Source organism: Rana temporaria, chromosome 1 (assembly GCF_905171775.1).
Source record: "Rana temporaria chromosome 1, aRanTem1.1, whole genome shotgun sequence".
In the NCBI taxonomy this organism is placed as follows: Eukaryota; Metazoa; Chordata; class Amphibia; order Anura; family Ranidae; genus Rana; species Rana temporaria.
This window is the reverse complement of record NC_053489.1, coordinates 510,057,378-510,064,904: the sequence shown is the minus strand read 5'-3', so window position 1 is coordinate 510,064,904 and position 7,527 is coordinate 510,057,378. Positions and strand designations below refer to the sequence as shown.

The window sequence follows — 7,527 nt, the reverse complement described above, 5'->3', positions numbered from 1 at the left end:
CACGTCTGTACCAGATCGCTAGATCTGGCCACTAACCTTGATACCCCTGTGGCTGAGACGAGTGGCTAGGAGATCCATGCCCTGCGAGGCTCACCTCCTGCCGGGGAGTTGACTCCATGTACCAAGACCAGTTGTCCTGATTCAACATCAGGCAACTCCAGTAGCCCGCCTGCCGGCATACCTGATGGTAGCCCGAAGCCACCGGCGTGGCGTTGTTAGGTTGAATCAAGATCGGACGACCTTGCAACCCCCTCGACCATGAGGAGAGGCATAGCCTCTCATAGTACCGCCCATAGTACTAGGGCAAGTAACGGTAGACAAGGTCTACGGCACCTGGTATTTCCAGGCGGACTCCCACCCAGGTGCTAACCAGGCCCGAGCTTGGGCAGTTACCGAGATTGGGCGCATATAGGCCTGTGTGGTCGTAGGTCCACTCACGTCCAGCGACTCTGGGCCGACCGGACCCCCCAGACGCCCTCACCACGAGTGTGGCAACTAGGCATACTCTACCGCCTCGGAGGAGGCTATCCACAGACCTAGAATTTGCTTGCAAATGGAGACCAATTGCGTGATGTCAATAATCACCACCGACTGAAGAGTCTGCAAGTTCTCCAGGGAGAAAAAAGACCTTTGCCACCGAGGAGTCCGGAAGTCGTAGGCACTCCAAACTGAGTCGGAACCAGGGCCGACTCCAAATGTTTAACACCCACCCGAATTCACGGAGGGTCCGAAAAGCCACAGACACAACCTCTGAGTCAGGAAGTCGTCTAAGTAGCCACGACAGCAAAGCCTCGCTGTCCCAACAAGGATAGGATAAGTGCAAAACTCCTTGGTGAAAATCATTGGTGGCGCCCAACGTGGGGCACGAACCCACGACCCTGAGATTAAGAGTCTCATGCTCTACCGACTGAGCTAGCCGGGCTGCTGGCACCAGTTCAAAAGGAAGGCCCACAACTGACCGTGGGCATCTCCATCGCGAGGCACAGAAAAACTCTATGACTTGCGCAAAGTTGAACAAGCATGTATGCGTCCTTATGTCCAAGGACGCCAGAAAGTCCCCCGGATGGAGCGCAGCTAAAAGCTATATAGGTAGCAGCCCCATGGTGGGTCGTACCTATGACCTTTTGCACCGAAGTGCAAGTGGCTACCCCACTGAACGAATGGATTCCGAGCGGACCTACCCATCATTCACAAAGACCTTTAGGTCCTTGAAGCCCAAAATCGGATGGATCATGCCCATCCTTGGGACCGAGATAGAGTCCCTCAAACCACTAGTCCTGCGGAAAAGATAAAATCACACCGCAGCTTAGCAAGTCCCATACTGCTCAAAGGCAGGGAGAGGGAGACACGAGGGAAGAAAACTGTTCGGTGGATCGGAAGACCACTGTCGGAGGGCAGGGAGGTTCATCGAGCTGTTAACAGCAAAGGCGACCCCCCACTTAAGAGACGGGCAGGGGAAGCTACATACATTGGCGGGTTCGGGTGCCGGCGCAATTGGCTTACGCACCCAGGGACGGATCAGCCCCCCAGCTGAGCCCTTGTCGGCCCAGGAGGTTCGCCCGCGGCCCCTGACTGACGGAAAAAGACCGCTTTGGAAAAAGAAGGACCCGGCCCACGGCGGGGCCCCTTCCCCCTGGAAGCCTGAGGGAGGAGAGCGCTCTTCCCTCCAGTGACATCCTTGATAATGTCAACCAGCAAGGACCCAAAGGTCTCCCACCCAAAAAGGGTAAATCAGTCAGGGCGTATATTAGAGACCTGGCCAGCAGACCAGCATTCCAACCAGAGAAGGCGCCATCTCAGAAACCAACAGACATATACAGGGCCCTGGACCTGCAGGTCCGTTAGCCTAACAACTTCGGGAGAGAGTAAAGTACTCATTGCATTGTCCGGGAATCGAACCCGGGCCTCCCGCGTGGCAGGCGAGAATTCTACCACTGAACCACCAATGCATTTATCCACTGTATGGTTCAAAATGCTCACTCAGTGAGCGACTGGGATCCAGAGTAGTGGCCACAATAGGCCGCAAGACAGACCCCAGCATGATAGACATGGAACGGGTCAGAACTTCGGATCTTCTCAGTCAAATTCATACAAGCGGGGGTGTCCCGCAATAGGGGGGGTGGTCACCTATACATGACGCCCGGAGGGTCCACCACCGGAGGAGAAGCCCACTCTCTTAAAAGGCTCCCCTCAAGGGGCACCGAGCCGCCAGGCGGTGAGGGACTACAAAAGCCCTCAGTGGCTTTTCTCATTCCGCGTTTTTTTTTAAATTAGCAAGAAAGGGCACAGAAGGAAAACCTACACAGAGCGGTCTGATTTGTGTGATCCCAAAAAAGACCGAGCCCTCAGCGGAAACCCAGCTGCACTATCCAGCTACAGGGAGTCCCGTACAGCAGTGAGAAGCGCACCTCTAAGTGCCTTATCCTGCACCCCCAGGTATCTGGTCCATGGCTCCATCTGTGACAGAGCATTCCCCAGGGGATAAGAGGGGGGGGGGAGGAGGGCACTAAGCGGGAGGGACTGTACTTACCTCAGAGCGAGCATTCGCTGACGCATTCCTGACAGAACTACAACCGCAATGGAGGTAGCTGTTGGCCCGGTCCACTGTGAGTGAGACAACACCACAGCCCAGTCATATGTGGACCTCGGAGCAAAGCTCACCGGCCACCTCAGGAGTCATGAGGTATGGCGTGGCAGACCAAGCCTCTTTGCAAAGGTGTGTCCACGCATGCTGGTCGGACTGAGAAGACTACAAGGATCTATAATATCCAGCCTGTCTCTCAGCCGACAGTTGAAAGAAGATTCTTTAAGAAAAAATTAAAAGAAAATAAAATAAAAGAAAATTTCTCCTCAAGGCGCTGGGCCCAAAGGGAGCCATACGTCCATCTCCTTTGCTAGGCAGAACGAAACTGAGGCTGCAAGCTGCAGTGAGGAGGGTTATGTCTGGAGGGACCGCCCCCTGGGCGGGGCTGTTCAACTCTGTTAATGTAACATGTATTTAACCATTTAACATGTTTCTGCCTAGTCCTCTCCTGTAAACAGGGAACATAACCCACTTGTCAAGACTTAAGGAGCTGTGTCCGTCCATGGACGATAAGAGAAAAAGACTAGCACACATAATGGAGTATGCAAAATAAAACAAAATCACCCACCAAATACAAGGAAAATACAAACATGTCAAGGAGGCACAAAGAAACCAACTAATGCCCAAAACCAATAAGTCTTGGGGAGGGAAGGTGGGAGAAACCTCTCCAGTGCTGGCAAAGCTCAGGCTAAATCCTGAAAAGGTTCAGCCTCCTCTCTGTATTACTAGGGACAATCAACCCTCCAATGCAGGTAAGATAAATTCCCTATTCAAAAATAAACACCCAAACCCTCTGTACAACTCTGCCTCTTCTACATGCCCCAGTCATGCTGGCCCTCCTTATAGCTTCATTCAGTTCCAGGCCATATCATTTCCAGTCTCACTGAAGCTATGCACATAAAACAGTATAGAACATAGAGCTACGTCTAAAAGCACATTCTGGGCTTAACGTCTGCTATAATAATCATGTAAATGATTGGTAATAGGTGGCATCTGCAGAAAGATGAATACGTGGCCAGGGAGGCTACCCATAATAGTGATAGGCCTAAACATGTTTAGGGTGAGAGCAGGAAGTGAGCAAGCTCTGTCACTACTTGGAAGTGTTGACATTTTGCCTATTTGGGCATACCAGATATGAATGTGATGCGCATCTCTAGGAACTTACTGCCCGTGTGGAGTTCAGTCCCAGTGCTCTGGAGTACCTTTCAGAACCAGGTATTCAGACTGCTGAAATGACTGGAGCCAGGGTTAATAATTTTTTTATGTCATATGTGTGCCATTGGAAAGATTTCCCCTCCATTCACATCCTGTCCCATAGCCAAAACAGGAAGTGAGAGGAAATTCTTCCAAAGTGAGGGAATCCCTGGCTGTCACCAGAACTAGTGTCCTCACTGGAAGACAGGGGTCAAGTCCTGGGGGAAAAAGTGTGGGAACTCCCACCCAAGATCCACTCCCCCCACCAAAAAAAAAAAAATGATACGCTTATATGCATAATTACTAAACCGCATGGTTTTTTTTTCGATCCACTGTACCTTAGTAATCCTTTATGTTACTGGCCGCTTCCTGTATATGGATTCATCGGGTAGTGTGCGGGAATTCCGTCACTTCCTCGATGCCGCAATGTCTCCTGGGAGCTTTTGTCCTGCGATAACTCACGGCAGACCTCCGCAATGTCTCCTGGGAACAATGACAAAAGCTCCCAGGAGACATTACGGCATCGAGGAAGTGACGGAATACCCGCACACTACCCGATGAATCCATATACAGGAAGCAGCCAGTAACATAAAGGATTACTAAGGTTCGCCTGCCCCTGACAATGACTCGAGCTGGGCATCGCCGCTTAGTGAAGGATTGGCTTGGCGGCTCGGGCGTCTCGGCTGCTCTAGTCCTGCAAAGGGAACTGAGTTCCTGCTGTGAAAAAAGTGCAGGAACTACGTTCCCACGCGTTCCCGCAGGACTTGAGCCCTGCTGGAAGATATCCCCTCTGGCGACTTTACTCTTATTGTGAATAGTAAACATGACAAATAGAGGTATAGAGAGGGCGAATCTCCCTAATGGAGGCCCAGACAGCAAAGAAATAAGTAAATAAACAACAGACAGGTGTTCTAATCCATTAAAAACAAAGTTTTGCCTTTATTTATACTTTAATAATTCAAAGTTCAGTGACATTTAAACAGTTCCCTTTTCATTGATGGGATTACTGTAAATTGAAGGATGGCTTGTTGCTATGGGTTACTGCACTTTGCACAGCGCTTTATTATTGCTCTTGGCTCCAACAATACACTAGCAATGTGTCATTTATATTTCAGTTGGCTTGTTCTCAGCTAAATTGTGACATGAAAGGGTAACTGATGACAGAGGTAACATGAAAGGTCTGAATTGAAACAAGCTCACCGCAGCATCCCACTTCACATAGCTGCCATTAACAGTGCGCTCTGATCTGTCTCTGGGCTTTCTGTGGACAAATGAAAAACAATCTCTACGTAGATGAGACAGGTTTTAAGTGATCAATCGCAGCTAATTAGTTAATGTGTTATACAGTCTTTGGATGCTGTTTATCAAAGTCTTTCACCTGCAAAAATTGTAGACAGCCTGTGTCAAGGAAACACGAAGACCTAATCACAAAAATAGAAAATAACACACGGAATGAAAAAAAAAAAGCTTTCATTGTCTGCAACAGTCTTGATGTGCATGGCAGCGTCACTGACCTTCTGTTTGTATGAGCTTTGCAGATGGAGCTGACGGCAAATGACAGCTCAGTTATTTATGAGAGACTTTTAAACTTTTTTTTTTTATTCTAAGTAACCCGTTTCAGGTCCCATTGATGGATTGATAGAATTTTGATTGTCAGGCCTTTTTTATGCTGAAAGCTAAATATAAAAAAAAAAAAAAAAAAAATAGTTGAGCAACTTCACGGCACATTTTTGAAGGACAGCTTAACTTAAAATACATACAGATATACAGTATATATATATATATATATATATATATATATATATATATATATATATATGTGTGTATATATATATATATATATATATATATATATATATATATATATATATACAGTTCTTTGTCAGTTATTTTATTTGGGATGCACAGTTTGCAATCACTGTGTACTCCAGGTTCCATTCTGCAGCCATTTCAGTATATCTATGACTGAGAACTGCTGAGATCAGTATAAGGTGACCTGTCAGAATAGAAATATAGATGTTGTCATTGTTGAACTGTTGTTGAAAGCCACGATCTGTACTATCAATTTTATGCTAGCTTCACTATTTAGCAAGTCGCAGACCTGGAACAAACATGTATGTAAGGAACATACATTGTCATTATGTAACTAATGTTTTGTAGCGGTGTTACTATAGTAGACTTGTATTACTCTTCCAGTTCGGTGGATCACAAAAAGACAGTTTTCTCTCTCAGTGCTTATCATGTGTCACTGGATATTTAATGGCACAATCTGGGAGACAGTGATGCCGCGTACACACGCCTGTTATTCATGTCATGGAAAAAAAAAATTTTTTTCTACGTGATTCCTCTCAAGCCTGCCTTGCATACACACGATCGTGATAAAAAATGCTCGAGCAAAGCACGGTGACGTACAACACGGGAAGTTCCATTCGAATGGCGCCACACTTTGGGCTGATTATGCAAATTTCCCTTTGCATAACTTGCTTCTGAGCATGCACGTTTTTCCTTTCGTTAAAGCCTACACGCGACCGTTTCTCACGACGAGAAAAGCAACAACGTGAAAAACGACGAGAAAAAATAGAGCAGGTTCTAAATTTTTAATGGCCATTTTTCTCATTGCGAAAAATGCTCTGGAGCCTACACACGACCGTTTTCACGACCAATAAAAAAAATTGAATTTTCCTCGTCAAGAAAAACGGTCGTGTGTACGCCACATTACTTTTGGACTGCTAGTGTGTGTGCATAAACTTGCATGTTGCCCCAGTGGGTACCGCTGTCTATTTGGGGCAAATGTAATGGATGCCAAGAAACATTTTGTCAACTAAAGGCAGAGAGAGAGGAGAAAATTGAGGAATAGTTTATAGGCTATCAAGTTGAAGATGGCTAACCAAAGTGGGAAGTAATTCATCAAGGCCATGTTAGGCCTGAGAATTGAAACATTTTCAATTTTGGTGACTGTTGAAAGACGAGGTGAGTCTGGCTCCAATATCTTTAAGGCCCCGTACACACGACCGAGTTTCTCGGCAGAATTCAGCCAGAAACTCGATCGGAGCTGAATTCTGCCGAGAAACCCGGCCGTGTGTACACTTTTGGCCGAGGAAGCCGACGAGTTCCTCGTCGAGCCAAATAGAGAACATGTTCTCTATTTCCTCGTTGTTCAATGAGGAAAGTTGGCTCGCCGAGATCCTCGGCGATGAGTTTTGCCCGTCGAGTTCCTCGGACGTGTGTATGGGGCCTGACAGGGCTAACCTTTATATCTGTCTGTCTGCTCTTTATTTGAATGGCCTTACCACAAAGTGTCGTCCGGATGTAAAAGTATTGTCTTGAATACCATGCTACCTGATTTCCTGCCTAGCATGTGAACGCTCAAAGGACAGGAATCAGGCTGCTGGTGCATTTAACATTATACCTTCTGTGCCCTGATGCTAAAAGAACAATGCCCATCTGTCATGTTACTGCCATTACATGGTTATCCGATGTCTTTTTTCCAAGATAGTGACTCACCAAAAAGCAAAGAAAAGAAAATGTTGACAGCTCTAGAGCACTTTCAAAAACAAGGAAAAACAACTCCTGAATCAAACAGCTTTCTGCTATGAAGGACTTGCGTCAGTGGCGTCTCTTACGTGTTTTTTCAATCAATCCCCAACCCATTATAATATATAATGCATATTCCTAGCTATTTCTTTAGATAGAAAGTATAGTCTGTAAAGTTAAAGTTGCTGTAAAAGACAGGCAAGGATGAAATATGT

The 7,527-nt window shown here is 46.7% G+C and overlaps 2 non-coding genes across 2 annotated transcripts; both read right to left on the bottom strand.

Annotated features, from left to right (window-relative positions):
• Positions 1-849: 849 nt before the first annotated feature.
• On the bottom strand, positions 850-922 carry TRNAK-CUU. Its single transcript has one exon. It is a non-coding gene; the product is annotated as a tRNA-Lys (tRNA).
• Positions 923-1,878: 956 nt separating this feature from the next.
• On the bottom strand, positions 1,879-1,949 carry TRNAG-GCC. The gene has a single exon. It is a non-coding gene; the product is annotated as a tRNA-Gly (tRNA).
• Between the last annotated feature and the right edge of the window lie 5,578 nt (positions 1,950-7,527).